This window comes from Aedes aegypti, chromosome 2 (genome assembly GCF_002204515.2).
Source record: "Aedes aegypti strain LVP_AGWG chromosome 2, AaegL5.0 Primary Assembly, whole genome shotgun sequence".
Lineage (NCBI taxonomy): Eukaryota > Metazoa > Arthropoda > Insecta > Diptera > Culicidae > Aedes > Aedes aegypti.
This window is the reverse complement of record NC_035108.1, coordinates 458,804,314-458,819,158: the sequence shown is the minus strand read 5'-3', so window position 1 is coordinate 458,819,158 and position 14,845 is coordinate 458,804,314.

The following is a 14,845-nucleotide window of genomic DNA, read 5'->3' as shown; positions in this document are numbered from 1 at the left end:
GCAGAGTTGCTACGATATTTAGAGTACCTTTTGAGAGCCGATCTTTTGCGAGATTTGAGTTTTTTGAGGGCAAGGTTTGACCAAGGTGGGTTTAATGGCGCATAAGAAGCATCCTTTGGAGTGAATTGGTTGATGGCGTATGTAACAACAAAGGTAAATACTTCTCCTGCTGTATTGGTATCTAAATCGTGAAATATGGTGCTCCAATCGATTGTACTCAAGAAACAATTCATTTTTTCAAAGTCGGTTTCCCAGAATTTGTAACGAGTTTTCTCTCTGGCAGGAACAAACTTACAAGGAACGTATTTCTTAATGAAAATATGCAGAGGAGGGTGATGTCTAACATGTTTGACTAATGGAGCAAGTGCTTCAGAGACGGATACGTCTAGCGTGATATCTTGACTTACGTAACAAAGGTCGAGCAAACGATGGTTTGAGTTAAAAACTGGATTGATGTGTACAAGTCCCGCAGTGCTGATTTCATCAAGTAGCTGTTTTTGAACCGAATTAAGTGAAGAAAGAGCAGGGCTGGGATAAAAGTAACCCGTAGTACTGAGTTGCCATGTAACAGATCGAAAGTTGAAGTCACCCAATACCAATATTTTATCCTTTAGTGCCATGCGTGATGTAATCCATAACAACGTATCAGAAAACGTTATCGATGGATCGTTGATGCGATCAGGAGGAATGTAGGTAACACAAATGAACAAGGCATGTCCAGCAATTTTCATTTCGACCCAAAGCTGTTCAACCGCTGGGCTATTAGGTGGCTGAAGAACATTGCAATTGATATTGGAACGAACCGCTAGAAGAACTCCATTACCAGAGCTTTTGCAGCTTGTGCGTTCGGTTCGGTCTGCACGGAAAACAGTGTATTCGTTGCCAAAAATTTGTTGAGAAAGTCTGCTTTTACCGAGCCAGGTTTCAGTGAATGCATACACATCATAGGCTGAATCAGAACAAGCGAGTCTGTAGTCAGAAAGAATAGAGTTCATACCACCGAGATTCTGATAGTAACATTGTATGCCATCTAAACCAAGGATGTCCTGAACTGGGAAGCCGCAGTTCTTTGGTGTTTTGCTGGAAATAGTTGAGAGACTTGGGGAGCTACATTTGAACTCGGTAGGAATCGATTCTGGTTCTTTAATTGATAAACGGACGGCAGGTTTCTTAGTTTCGTACTCGTTAGAGGGGTTGTTTGCAACGGTGGTGGCATGGTGTGTGCTAGTTGTTTCTTCAAAGCATGTGTCGAAGGTTTCGAGCGGTAGTGAGGTCGAGTGCCTGTAGGTTTGTAACTGTTCGATCGACGGTCTAAAAAAGGAGCAATGGACACGCCTAATGGCCAAAAGCCGTCAGAGACAAGAATTTGTTCGATACTCTTAGGCACATTGATTTTGAAAGACAAAAACGTCTTGATTCGTCGTTCAATCGGGCGAGTTTTCGACAAAGTATTTGGTTGGAGTTACAATGAGCATGATGAGCAATATATCTTATGACATTTTCTTCAGTTTCGTATGGCTTAAAGCGGGTGATGTAATACCAATTATCATTATCTATGCTTGACGAAGCTAAAGAGGGAACGGCTATTGCAAGTGTTGGTGGACGTTCTGAGTGGTTTGCAATAGAACTACTTTTCGTAGAATGATCATTTACCTTATCACACAATTCTTCCCTACTATTTTGAGATTTATGTGCAGTGGAAACTGGCGTAGTACCTGGCAGCAAATTTGAAGTGGATTGAGCGGTGTGTCCAGGAGCAAGTATTCCGGCATCCCTGATGTTCTGCAGCTGTAGACGTCTGGCAAGCAACGGAGCATGTGGTGGGTTTGAGTCGTTGAGGTTTGGGAATGGCACCTGTGTAAGTTTGAGTCGCTTGGTCGGCAGTGCGATGAATTTTGTAATTTGAAGCATTAGGCGGAAGGCTTGCGGTTGATTGATGCGAAATAATATTGGCAGTGACGGATGGAGTACCAGTGACTGGAGATGTTCTGGTAGCGATGGTGGAGGAGGTGGCGTTGGCGGTGGGTAGAGGTGCATTTCTGGCAGCAGAGGTGGAGGTAGTGGTGGTGGCAGTGACGGTGGAGGTGACGGTGGTTGTGGCAACGAAGGTATTTTCGTTGGCGTAGATGACGAAAGCACTTGAAGGGGTAACTGAATTGGTATTGTTGGCGGTTGTAATGTTGTTGATGACTTCGGCGGATTCAGTATTAGTTGCAGCAGCAACAGGAACATTGATTGCGACCGTTGTTGCAGGGAGCTCGGTGGTCGACTCTCCTGAAACAGAACGAACAGTACAATTTGAAGTAACAGAAGTATCGATCAGAACGTCAACTTTCTTTTTCTTTCCGGATATGCAGGTGAGATGATTAGGCGAAGAAGTGCTGCTTGTCCGATCTCTTTTGGCGCTGGATAAATCGTCCGTATCTCCGATGAAAGAGCCGAACACATTGGTGAATTCGAGCTGAAGATTGTTTATTGCATCTTCGAAGTTTCTGGAATAGTTGGCTGGTAAAGCTTGAGATGATCTGTTACGGCTGCTTGAGCGACGTTGTCCTTCGGTGAACACACGGCAGAGTGAGCGGGTCACATCTATTTGAGCACCGATCAGCCGAAGAATCGATGCTAGACGGGCCAAAATTAAATTCAGTGCTTGGTTGTTGGATGATTGATCGCAATCGACCGGAGAGTTACGACAAGCGGGGCAAAACCATTCAGCGCCGGGAAAATCACGCAAAGCCTTGTGTTGATTGGCGGATAAACCGACACATTTCAAATGAAATGGTTTCATACATTTGGCACAAGGTATTTTGCCACATCGGGATGACTGCGTTATACAGTGAGAAGCAGAACATTTTTTTGCCATCTTCGCACAACGACGAGTGTGATAGCTAGGTAGCACTGTCTGGCAAAACCATCTGAACAATGGCTGCAATATGCGAAACTAAAGCAGCAGCTTTAGCGGAGGTGAAATTGTCACTACTGGACGAGTTTTATTCACTTTTTACGAGATAATATAATAAAATGACGCGAAATATAAAACTCTAGTTAGTAGCAATGGAAGAGCGAATTTAGAACGATTCCGTTAGCGAAAAATAACGATTTTTTAGGCGACTCTTGAAAGTGATCCGAACTTGTGTTTTGTTTTTGTTGGTAACTTGCGATACATTGCCGATCATGGACCGCACAAGATGGGATGTTTCTCTTCGCTTGTTTTGACCGTGCTTCAAAATCAAATGAGAACGAATTCTTCAATGCCTGAAGTGAATCAAAACTACTTAAAATACTTGGTCTAAAACAAGGCTTGGGGGAATTAGGGTAAATTAACATTTTGATGGGATAAAGTGCTTATAATATTATTGATGAGTTACAATCGTAAAAGGAGCACCTCATCAATCATAATAGCGGGAAAATATTTTCTGGGTCGTTGTTATGCTCAAAAATTAGATTCTTCCATCTCCTTGCTTATATTCCAATCTCTATCGGAGAAAAACTTAAAATCAAATTCCATAGTACATTTGAATATGTATATTCTCGGAGAAAAAGGGGGTGTCAATTTCGTCCGTGTGTTCATTATGATTAGGGGCCCCTACAAAATGTTCAGAACATAATCCATTCACAATCAAAGATCATTTTGACCTTTTTGTGCATCGTGTTTCACACGCGGTTCATTCAAGCTGCATTGCCTTTTCGTGCAGGCAATTCCAATGCGGAGATATTCAAGCGCTATGCAACAGGTGTCTATCTACTTTAAGGCGTAACATGAATCGCCTCTAGACCAGACGGTATGACCATGCATTTCAAGCTGCTCGAATATCACGCGATAGACACTCCCGTCCAAAAGTATGGGGTCTAAAAGTTGTCATTATTATTCCTATAAGAAACACAGAATTGATAAATTGTAAAAAAAATACTATTCAATTGGATGGAAAAATGAAATTGCTGGGTGCCCACTAATCTATATTGGTGTTTGATTTTCCTTCACTGTCTACATTATATCATATGAGTCTGCCATTTCCCGGGCATTTTGGTTGTCCCGAGATTCGGGATAAAAATTGGAACTTATCCTGGGAAATCCCGGGATTACTATGAGTTTCAATAAAACAAGTATTTTTTGTTGAAATCGAAGTGAAACTTCAACAATACAATTTGTTTACAATAAAATATAAGCATAAGTATTGATGATCATTTCGAGAATTCTGGGATATCCAAGAGTTAGGACTTAAATCCCGGAATACGGGAAATCCCGAAATTTCTAAAATCCAGGGATTTATTGTCCCGGGATGGACAGTAAGAAAACTAATATTCCCAAAAATTTCCTAGCGGAATACGGTCAAGTGTTTTTTCAAAAACTCTTCCACGAAAACACTCAAAGATGACTCGAGTAATGTGTTTTTTAGAGAATTGTATCCTTGTTTCCCTAAGATTATTCCGAAAAATTAACCGGAGATTCATCCAAGTATTTTCCAGAGATCTTTTTTCTTCAAATCGCACTAACGATTCTTTTGGGAATTTCTTGAAGAATTTTTTTACTAGATTCACTAAGATTTGGCAATTTATTCCAGAGCTTCTCAAAAAATTTCTCCAGGAGTTCCATCAAGTATTTTTTAGGTTTCGAAAATAACTGGAATTATTATGCGAATAGTTATCTCAGAATTCTTCCTTAAATAATATTCAAAAATATATCCAATATTTTTTAAATTTTTTTGGTTCAAACTACTCCAGAAATATTTTAATATTTTTTAGGGATTGCTTTACAAATTCCTCTATGAATCACTCCATATCAGATCAGAAAGTTTAAAAATAATGAAAAATTGTTTTCTTTTTTTTTTTTAAATTTGCGGTCTAATTATAATTTAGAAAAATTAACTAAATTCCTGTCGTAAAATTCAAGAAATAAATCGTGTAATTTCTGACACTTGTTGACAATACACCTCACACAAAAACTCATGTTTTTTTTATAATAGAAAATGATTTTTAACACCAATCATTTGGATGGATGGATTTTTCACTGAAAGTATTTGTAACTAAAATCTTAGACAATACTTTGTAAGAGCTCTGAAGTTTCATGATACTATGGTGAACATATTAATGTAGAACTCATTTTTTCCTAACTTTAGAAATTCTAAACAAACTTTTTTGAAGGGTGTATTATCGATTATTTTGTAGTACTGTAGAAGTTTAACGCGAGTATATTGCCGGTATTTTTTAAAAACTTTACCGAAGATGTATTGCGGTAAAATTCGTTATGTAAGATTTTAATGAATTTAAATCTTAGGGGAAACTTTTGCATTGATGATGATGATGATGATGATTTGGTTCTACCATCTATTGTAGCAAGGCATCTGCCTATAGCACTGGAATAATCTGAAAAGCGATTTGATCAAGATTGTGCTGTTGTTCGTAAGCAGTCAGTCTCCTGTATGAAGGGTCAAAAACGGATGTGCGGACCCGCAAGCAGAGACACTTGCACGAAACCCGCGGCAGGGGAAAAGAATCTCCTTCCAGAAGAAAGTTTTCACGAACAATTGTACAATCAAGCCCTCGATTGACAGAATACTCCCAATAGATGGGGTCGAAGAGCCCGTCTTCAATCCACGAAATGTTAACAACAGGGAGGAGGCAGTCCCAAGCTCCCTGTCCAAGTCGCTTCATTCGGGTGCCCTGGTGGTCCCTCCAAACCCAGTTATATATGATATAAAAAGATAAATAAATACAATATAAATTAGAACAATCTCACCAAGTTAGTTGGAACCCCATGCAGATTTGTAAAACTTGATGAACCGGATGAACTCTCCGATGATCAATGATGGTTTGATTTTTCTTAAGGTTTCCAATTTACACTATATGGTATACTGCACTCGCGAAACATTTCATTAATTATTGTGTTTACTTCACGCAAAATTTAATAATTGAGATTTCTTACGCGCCATACAATTATTTTTTTTTTATTTTCATACAGAAAATGGTCACAAACTTTTGCATTACTCTAAAAGTTTGTTGAGGAATTTCTGATGGAGTTTTTAGAATCAGGAACCATACGTATTAGAACTCTGCATTTTTCAAAACTCCTACAATTTACCTCCTTTTAGATTCATTAAAATGTTGCTTTTTGGAGTTTGGCAAGATTTTTGTACAAAGTTCTTCGAAGCGTCATGCGAATGAAGGAGAATCCACAAATGTTGAAGCAGGTAGAATAATAGATTGTCAACGGTACAATGAAAGATAATTTATAATCTTTTCTCAAAAGGTAAATTACAGGATAGTTGAAACCTCTCTAATGAATTTACAAATAAAACAAATTTCTCCAAAAGGTCCATCAGAATCTTCTTTATAATACTTTAAATCTATCCTTCCTTGACTTCTGGTTTTCTAGAATCCTGCCAGAAAGCCTTGAGCAATTCGGCCCTCGTAGCGCACAAATATTCAAACCAAGAATATGGATTCTGCCAATAACTGGTCAATTTAATTCTAGAGAAGTGTTTTAAGAAAGATCAATAAAAATTTCTTTATGAATAAATTAATTAATATTTTACCCCTTCCCAGTTATTTTGCTACATGTTCCTCTACAGATTCTTTTGTTTTCGGAAGCAAAAGTTTCCCTGTGGGTTTTCAACAAATTTACTCTGAAGGTTCGAAGTCAAGAGACATTTCAAAAACAATATTCTTTCAAATTGTTGAATAATCCGGGTATTTGGAGCAAAATTTATAGGGAAAAAAAATTAATATTTGACGCAATTTGTGAAGTATTTTGAAAATATTTCTTTTGTTAAACTTTGCGGAAGAATTTGTAATATTTTTTTTTTTTTGGATAACTACTTGAAGAAATTCACAGAAGAATTTCTAATAGAACACTCAGCGAAACAGTATTAGATTTGACAGAATCAATGTTCTTTTTTTTGGAGGAATTGCGAGGGAAAACTGAACTTTTTATAGATTAAGTAACATTTTTTGGGTAAATCTGGGAACATTTTCCGGAATTAATTTGCTTATAAAGAGTTGACATAAAAGGAATGGATGTCTACTAGTAGGAATTCGCTTTGAAAGTATGAACAAGTTCCACAATATTATTTAACTGATTTCCAAGAGATTTGAAAAAGTTCTGTAGCCGCCCGTCAATATTCGTTGAGGAATTTGACTACCGGGTACCCCCGTTGGTTTTTCCACATTTAATCTGAACACTTTTTAATCTGTACCCCGCTAATTTGCACATCGTTCAGATTAAAAATGGTTCAAACGTCACTTAGCTCATGGAACGGAGTGAAGTGGAATGGAACACTGTGGAACGGAACGCAGAATCAAAACAAAACAGTGAAAGAGGTAACCAGAAACACGTTTCTAGGGTGACTAGTTGTTCAAATTAAAAATGAACCCCGATGGTTTGCATGAGGTACCGTTCAAATTAGCGGGGGTGCACGGTATACTAAATTCCTAGAAAGAATTTCGAAAAGTTTAAAAAAATTGCTATAAATCTGTTGGAAATTACTTAAATAATTTATGAAAAAAAGATTCCTTGGAAACATAAAAAATATAGTTTAGTCATTTAATTTATTCATACAAAAATACTTTAAAAAATGAATCAAAATAAAAGAGAGAATTTATTGCTGGAATGACGCTCTATGATCAATTTTGTTACATTTTTTTCACAACAGGTTAAATTTAAACAAAACTTGGCCATGTCAAAGTTCGTTGAAAGTTGAGCCTTATTTTTCTACAAAATTCCCGCTATGTATTGTCTGAGAAATTTCTTTTGTAATTTTGTCTATTTTTCAATTATTTTCTTTCTATGTTATACGAGTGTAAGTTAATGTATGGATTTATTAAGTGAATTCTTATAAGGGAAACCACCGGGCACCTCGAGTTTTTGATGATTCTGGAGGATATAAAATTCATTAGAGATCTGCTTCAAAAATCTCATGCTTGAGTTTTTCGTGCAAAATCACTCAATCACACTCAAGCCGTCAAAAATGATTCAGTCATAAAACTCGTCAGTAATGAAAACCAAATGCTTTTGTTTGTGTTAAAAAGGAGTACTATAATCCTACCAGATTAACAAAAAATCATTGATTTGTGTGAGTGATCTGTGGAAATACGAGACAATGAGTCAAACAGATGAGACTACTCATTTTTGATTTTTTGACTGCCGAGTTGCGTGATTAACAACTCACGCATGAAAAATTTCAAGCGCGAGTTTTTGAATTTCCCACAACACTGTCTCCATAGTAGCAGAAATACAGTAGTTTCTCGATTATATAACGGATCAATAAAATTTTGGCGTGATATACTGAAGCGTGATAAAATGAAAAAAATATTTTCTTATCACATGATTTTTATTTAAATCTTTCAAAAACAAAGCAGAAATCAAGTGAATCCAATGCACAGCTGATAAGAAATCGATCAAGCAGCAAATTATTGATTATTTGAAGGTTATTTTCTAAAGTAAAATATATGAAAATCATACAATTACCGTGGCGTGATAAAATTGAAACAGAACCGTGCTTGAATCGAGCACGATATAATAAAGCGACATGAAAACGAGCGGTGATTAGCTTACCTTTCTTAATGTGCACACATCGAGAGCTCAAAATTGTAAAGTCAATAATGACGCCGGCTACGTCCTTACAGTCATCGAGAAAGGGAAGGAATATTAGTAAGACAACCAGAATCTTCTGCATCTCCACACTGCCAATAACTGCATAACAGTCACATTCAACATTTTCGACAAATTGGAGTTAATACCATGAAGAGTCATCAAATGATAAATACTTTCGATCAACTTACTAAAATCTGTGAGATTGTTCTAGAAAATTCGAAAAAATACCAAGTTGTTTTGTCACATTGGTAATTATAATCGCATAACAGTCACATTGAGATTATAAATGAGCCTCGTAATGTAATAGCAATGAAATTTCTATCAGAATTATTTTCTGACTATTCATCTAGTATGCGAATAAAAAGAACAATCAAAACAAATACCATCGTTTGATGAAGATGATAGTTGCTAGCTGCTTGGATGAAACATTCCATTCAAAGTCGATTGGGCTACAAGAAACATATACCTAAGTGGGAAAATCCCAGTTCCTTCCAAAAGTTTAGTCTTCCCGGCTGTGGTGCTATCCAGAACAAAGCGGTCATTTCTGGACATGATTCAGCAAATTCTCAATCATAGTGATTCAGTGGTTTCGTTTGTAGATGTATATTTGGTTTTGGGGAGTTTTAGTAATCGTGTGAACTTTGATATTGATGTCGATTTAAAGATTTCCAAATTGTCATGTTTTTTGGGATTTTTATATGGCAATTGAAAATTTTTGTGAAAAAAATTAGACAGAATTTTAGAGACAAGTAAGGGTTAATATGTTTGTTTGAAGAGTGACCTCATTTTCAGTTTTTTGATTTCAGAAAAGTTAAATTACGCGTGGGTTTAATACAATGCAATACATATAATGGTTTACGCATTCTAATAATATCGTTAGCTAAGGTAGAACAAAGTATTTCATGCTTTTATTTGTGTTCAGATCATAGCTAGTAGTGAAATTATACATTACCTTATGCAACAACTTCACGACCGACATGGAGTACAAATGATACCGTTATGACTTCATCTTCCAGACAAAAGGTATTCAATCATTTGGTTTTACCCGACCAAGGAGTACAGCAAGGTAAGCTAAGTGGAACCGGAATTCCCAAGTCATTACGATTGCGGGCGGTGGAATTTCGCCACATGCCATTCCGTAAAATAACACCACAATAAAAGCATATCGCTGAAAGATAGTGTCAATTGGAACGAGATATTGCCTATCTGTTTTCACCACTGATTTGCATACGGCAAGGAAGGTTAAACATAGTGGACAAGTGTGCCATTAACCTTCAGGAAAAGTCAGCAATGGTAAATATGCTCAACAGGTTTAGTCCAGGAAGATTAGATTTTCAGACAAACATTCCAAATGGAATCTTATAGATTTACGAATATTTTAGTTCAACACATGATTATCAATACGACGATTGACGAACATTCTTGGAAAAACAACGATGATAAACGTCCAATGACTCTAACAGGATTTGAATCTGCTGAGGCATGATGAATCTTCGAGCCTGGAATAACCGAAAGCTCGTGCTGATTGACGTTGATATTTCCGCGGTTTGTTGTTTCACTTGTCAGAGAAAGAACTCTGTAAAACGTGCGTTGAACGTAAATATTTTAAAATAAAATTGTATGGAAACTATTTCATAATGGGACAGACCGAAAGTAGTTTAGTCTTTTCAGTTTTATTTGTACAGAAAACAGTTTCGCATACAGATAGTAGAACAGTTATCGCATTTTCACTAGTTTTGTGTTCTATAACGCAATACCTCCCTAACTCGATGGTCCCTTCAATATCGAGTTATGGAAAGTTGGCTGTACTACAATTGGTTTCTTTGGTACTCAAGTTTAACAGATCGCAGTACACTTTTAACATCATTCTAGATTAATTACTTAATGTGCTATAAAATGTTGGGCATCTGCATGCAAGGGACATGAAGGTCTTTATTTCGTCTTTGGTTTGGCTGTAATATTTTGTCACTCGTTTTTCTGCATGCAAAAAGCTACATTAAAAAATGGGAAACGTTCACTGTTTGATAATTGAATGTTCAATTAGATTGTTGAAAAATCCACATTGTCGTTTCCTTGCGTTTTTTTTTTCTCTGTAAAACCACTCGCTGCCGGGTTCCCCGAGCAATAATTGGAAGAGCAGCCGCAACCGAAAATGCTGCATCATGCTTCAATTCAAGGGAGTGTTTGATCTTGGTCTGAAACCCGATAGGAAAAATACCACAATTCAGAGCGGAATGGATTTCCCGTGCTGCAATTATCGCGTGCCAATCTTTCGAAGCGAGATTCAAAAATCATCTGTTCTTTCACACATCTCGACCTTAAAGTGGAACAACCCTTTGCCTTCGGGGGGACTCATACCACCCAGATTTGGAAACAATATGTTAATTTGCTTTGTAGTCTGTAGCAACGAAAGACTGAATGTTTCAATTAGCATCAATTGACGTCACGGGGGTATACCCATATCCTTTACGACTTGAAACATTATTTGGTAGTTGCGTCAAAGAATTTCCTGTCGCGTAAAACACTCGTTCAAATAAAAACTACAACAATTTCATAGGTTTCCGTCTTTGAAGCGACCTAATTCAAAATCACAGTAAAAATAACCACGGTACAACCGGCGAACATTTCTCCCCATTTGATGAAACAACAAACTGACTGTTGTTTACGACTGGATCGCGTGGATCACACGTGGATCGATAGTATAAATATAAACATGGAAAAACCCAAAAAATGGATGCTATAATTAGAACGGTGTCTATTTCTGGGGAAATCCCGTTAGTCTATATTGGTTAATACGGATATTGATTGACATATTTTTAAAGGCTTAAATGAGTCAATCTCCGCCAGGGGTGATATTACATTCGAACAAAGGAAAGGGCCATACGCGCTTCTTATCTCGACTTTGAAAGATAACATTTGAGGGAGTAATTTTGAATCAAGCGATTATTGGAGTGTAAGGATGCAATGGGTAATGAGTACTGTCGGGGCAAAACGCACCTTGTCAATATTTCTAAGATAAAACTTTTGAATGCATTTTACGCATTTTGAATAACGAAACAGGGTGAAAGGGCAGCTAAATCGAATAGCACGGTTCTGATATAATTTGGATTGTCGATTTGAAAGTGATAAATTGAAATCTTTTACAACTCTTACGTATTCGAATCCTTAAGGCCAGTGGGTTTCGCCTCCTGGGGCGATTTATAGGCCTGAGAGGGCGAAAATGTACAAACACCCGATTCTGTTTTGGCACCGGGATGCATATCGTGCAAAAAACAGTTTTCAGTTCAAAATTTCAAAAACCGTGCCAAAAAAGTAATACTATTTCTCGCCATTTCATGCAAAAATAAGGTTTAGCTCAAAAAGGGATTTGTTTCTTCAGCAACATCCTTCATTAAGGTTTGAAGAATGAGTTTTCAATATGGGATGAGAAATTTCTACTTACATTACAGTACTAGCGTATTTGGAACATTTTTCAAAATTTCTCCATAGTAATTTCCATATAAACCTACCTATAAAGCTGAAAATTTCACAGAACACTATTTTTATGGTAAAGATGGTAAGGAGCATATGGGAGATTGAATTTTCAAACATTTTTGAAATTTGAATCGCCCTATTGTACATAATCCTTATGTAAGATTGCATCTAACAGTTCATTTCTATTTGTATGCATTTTTAAGTTCAGTTTTAAACTATCGTAGACAAAAAAAAAAGAAATGAGAAAATTTTAAATCCTGAGATTTTAAAAATAGTTCCCTGGATCTGGATAAGTTGTGGCTTGATTGTGACTTTTGGCTGAATTGTGGAAGTAAAGAACAAGTTAGAATAACATGAAAATTTTCAAATACTTCTTTCTTTTTGTACATTACACTTCAAGTAATATCTGAGAGTAATTGAATTTCATAATGGCATCTTAAAGTTCTTTAAAATCGAACACAATGAGTTTGTCTTTTGTTCCAGAGTAAAATAAAAATAACATGTTTCTTGGATTTTGTCATAGTTTTAGATTGGATAAAATTATATTGTCAGAATTGTAAAAATGTCTATCATCCAAACACTCTGAAACAATTTTCAAATATATTTGAAATTATACAAAAGTAAAAAAATAACAATCCAAATTTACAAACTTACTGTAGTTTTCAATATTGTCCTGAATGACAGACTGCTATTTAACAAAAATAAACTTGAAATCTATGTGAAGATTTAAATGGCTATCCAACAGATACTGCTTGGTTCCTCATTTCAATCTTTTTGATTCGTTTTTGAATAATATATGCCCTGAAAATCTACTTATGTAGAAAATCTGTTTATTCGCTTTGTCAAAACTTCTGGAGATGTAGGTATTGGATATATATGTTGCTAAAGGAGAATGAACCGAAAATGATAGTTATCACTCTACTACCCAAATTATTATTTTTGATCTAAATATTATTTTTAGTTAGGAGCCTTCCTTAGTCGAGTGGTTAGCGTTCGCGGCTACAAAGCAAAGTAATGCTGAAGGTGTCTGGGTTCGATTCCCGGTCGGTCCAGAATCTTTTCGTAATGGAAATTTCCTCGACTTCCCTGGGCATAGAGTATCATTGTACCTGCCACACGATATAGGGGTAGTCGGGGCGATTTGGCCAATGAGGTGGAATGAGCACCCCTTGAAAACTGCATACATCCTTGCAATTTTATCTGAAATAGCATGCAACCCCAAAGCTGACAAGGAAATTAAGCAATAGACATGCTATAAGTCAGTGTTCGAAACCTGAAGAAAGAGAAATAAATGAAGTTCGAAAAAAACTGCCCATATTGCCCCGACTAGCTTTTTCAAATTTCATCATTTTAGAATGATGATTTTTGACTGTTATAGTGTTCTTCAAAATTAAATCTTTTTCCATTGCGTGTTTATAAATACTAATAACTTTCAAATGTAATGAAAAATATAATTGAAATTTTAGATTATATGAGATAATTTTACAACCAAAAATAGGGTGCTCATTTCATTCCATCGGTAAAAAATCGACTCAAAAATTGACAAATTTTGAAAAATCGTTCATTTGTTCGTGAAGTTTATAAGACAACGGAAATCATACTGATCTAGTGTATTGATCTAAGAATTGCTGGAAATCATGCAAAAATCAGAAGTTCCCATAATATTTTCAGGACTTTTGTTGACTTTTCCTTAAGGTGGCCAAACTGCCCCACCTTCCTCTACGAATGCAAAAATGGCAATTTATGCAAAGAAAGCTCTCAGTTAACAACTGTGGAAGTGCTCTTAGAACACCACGCTGAGTACCCGGCTTTATGTCGTTAATGTCAAAAAGAAGAAGAAGAAGAAGATCATTTTAGTTATCTAAAATTGTTCTTAACACGTTTTGGGCAATGATTCATTTTTATTCGCAAATCTATGAATTTTGGTTTTTGATATTTATAATTTTTATTTTTGAACATCCCTATCCTTTTTCATTTTTTTCTTGAAGCCTCTTCTAGTTATTGATTTTTGGCAATAATAAAAATTCAAGTTTTACGCTACTTTTAAAAATATTATTTTTTTATTTTTTCTGTTTTTTTAATTTTTCGTGTTTTTAGCGGAAAAACAGATTTGAAATTATGTTAATACCACCAAGCTCTTCTTCAGCGATAGGTTGATCGTAGAAAAATATACAGTCGACTCTCCACAACTCGATATTCTATAACTCGATGGATTTTTCGGTCCCTTCAAATTTCCATACATCGTTCTCTCCATAAGTCGATATTTCTATAACTCGACTATACTTGCAAGTTGTAATAAAAGTTGAAAAACATGAAAATAATGTTAGTAAAAATAAGGTGATTTTTAGAGCATTTCGAAGAAAGTCTTCAAATAATAGTTTGTAAAATACTATCCACAAAATAATATTGCATTCTTACAGAAATCATCATATATGTATCAGAAATACAGTAATTTGTTCTTTCGATTTTGTGTTGTTATGGGGTCATGCACAAATTATGTCACGTTCCGAGAGGGGGGAGGGGGTTAAGCCAAGCGTGACAAGTCTTACAAACATTTTGGAGGCCTCATAGAAAAACGAGACAAATGGGGGGGAGGGCGTCAAAAAAGTTGAAATTTAGCGTAACATTATTTGTGTAGCATCCCTATATTGTATAACTCGATAATTCTATAAGTCGATGGTCCCTTGAACATCGATTTATGGAGAATCTTCTGTAAAATGTACGATTTTGTTATATTACACGTTAATTGAACCCCCAGCATTTGTAGGCTATATAAGAATA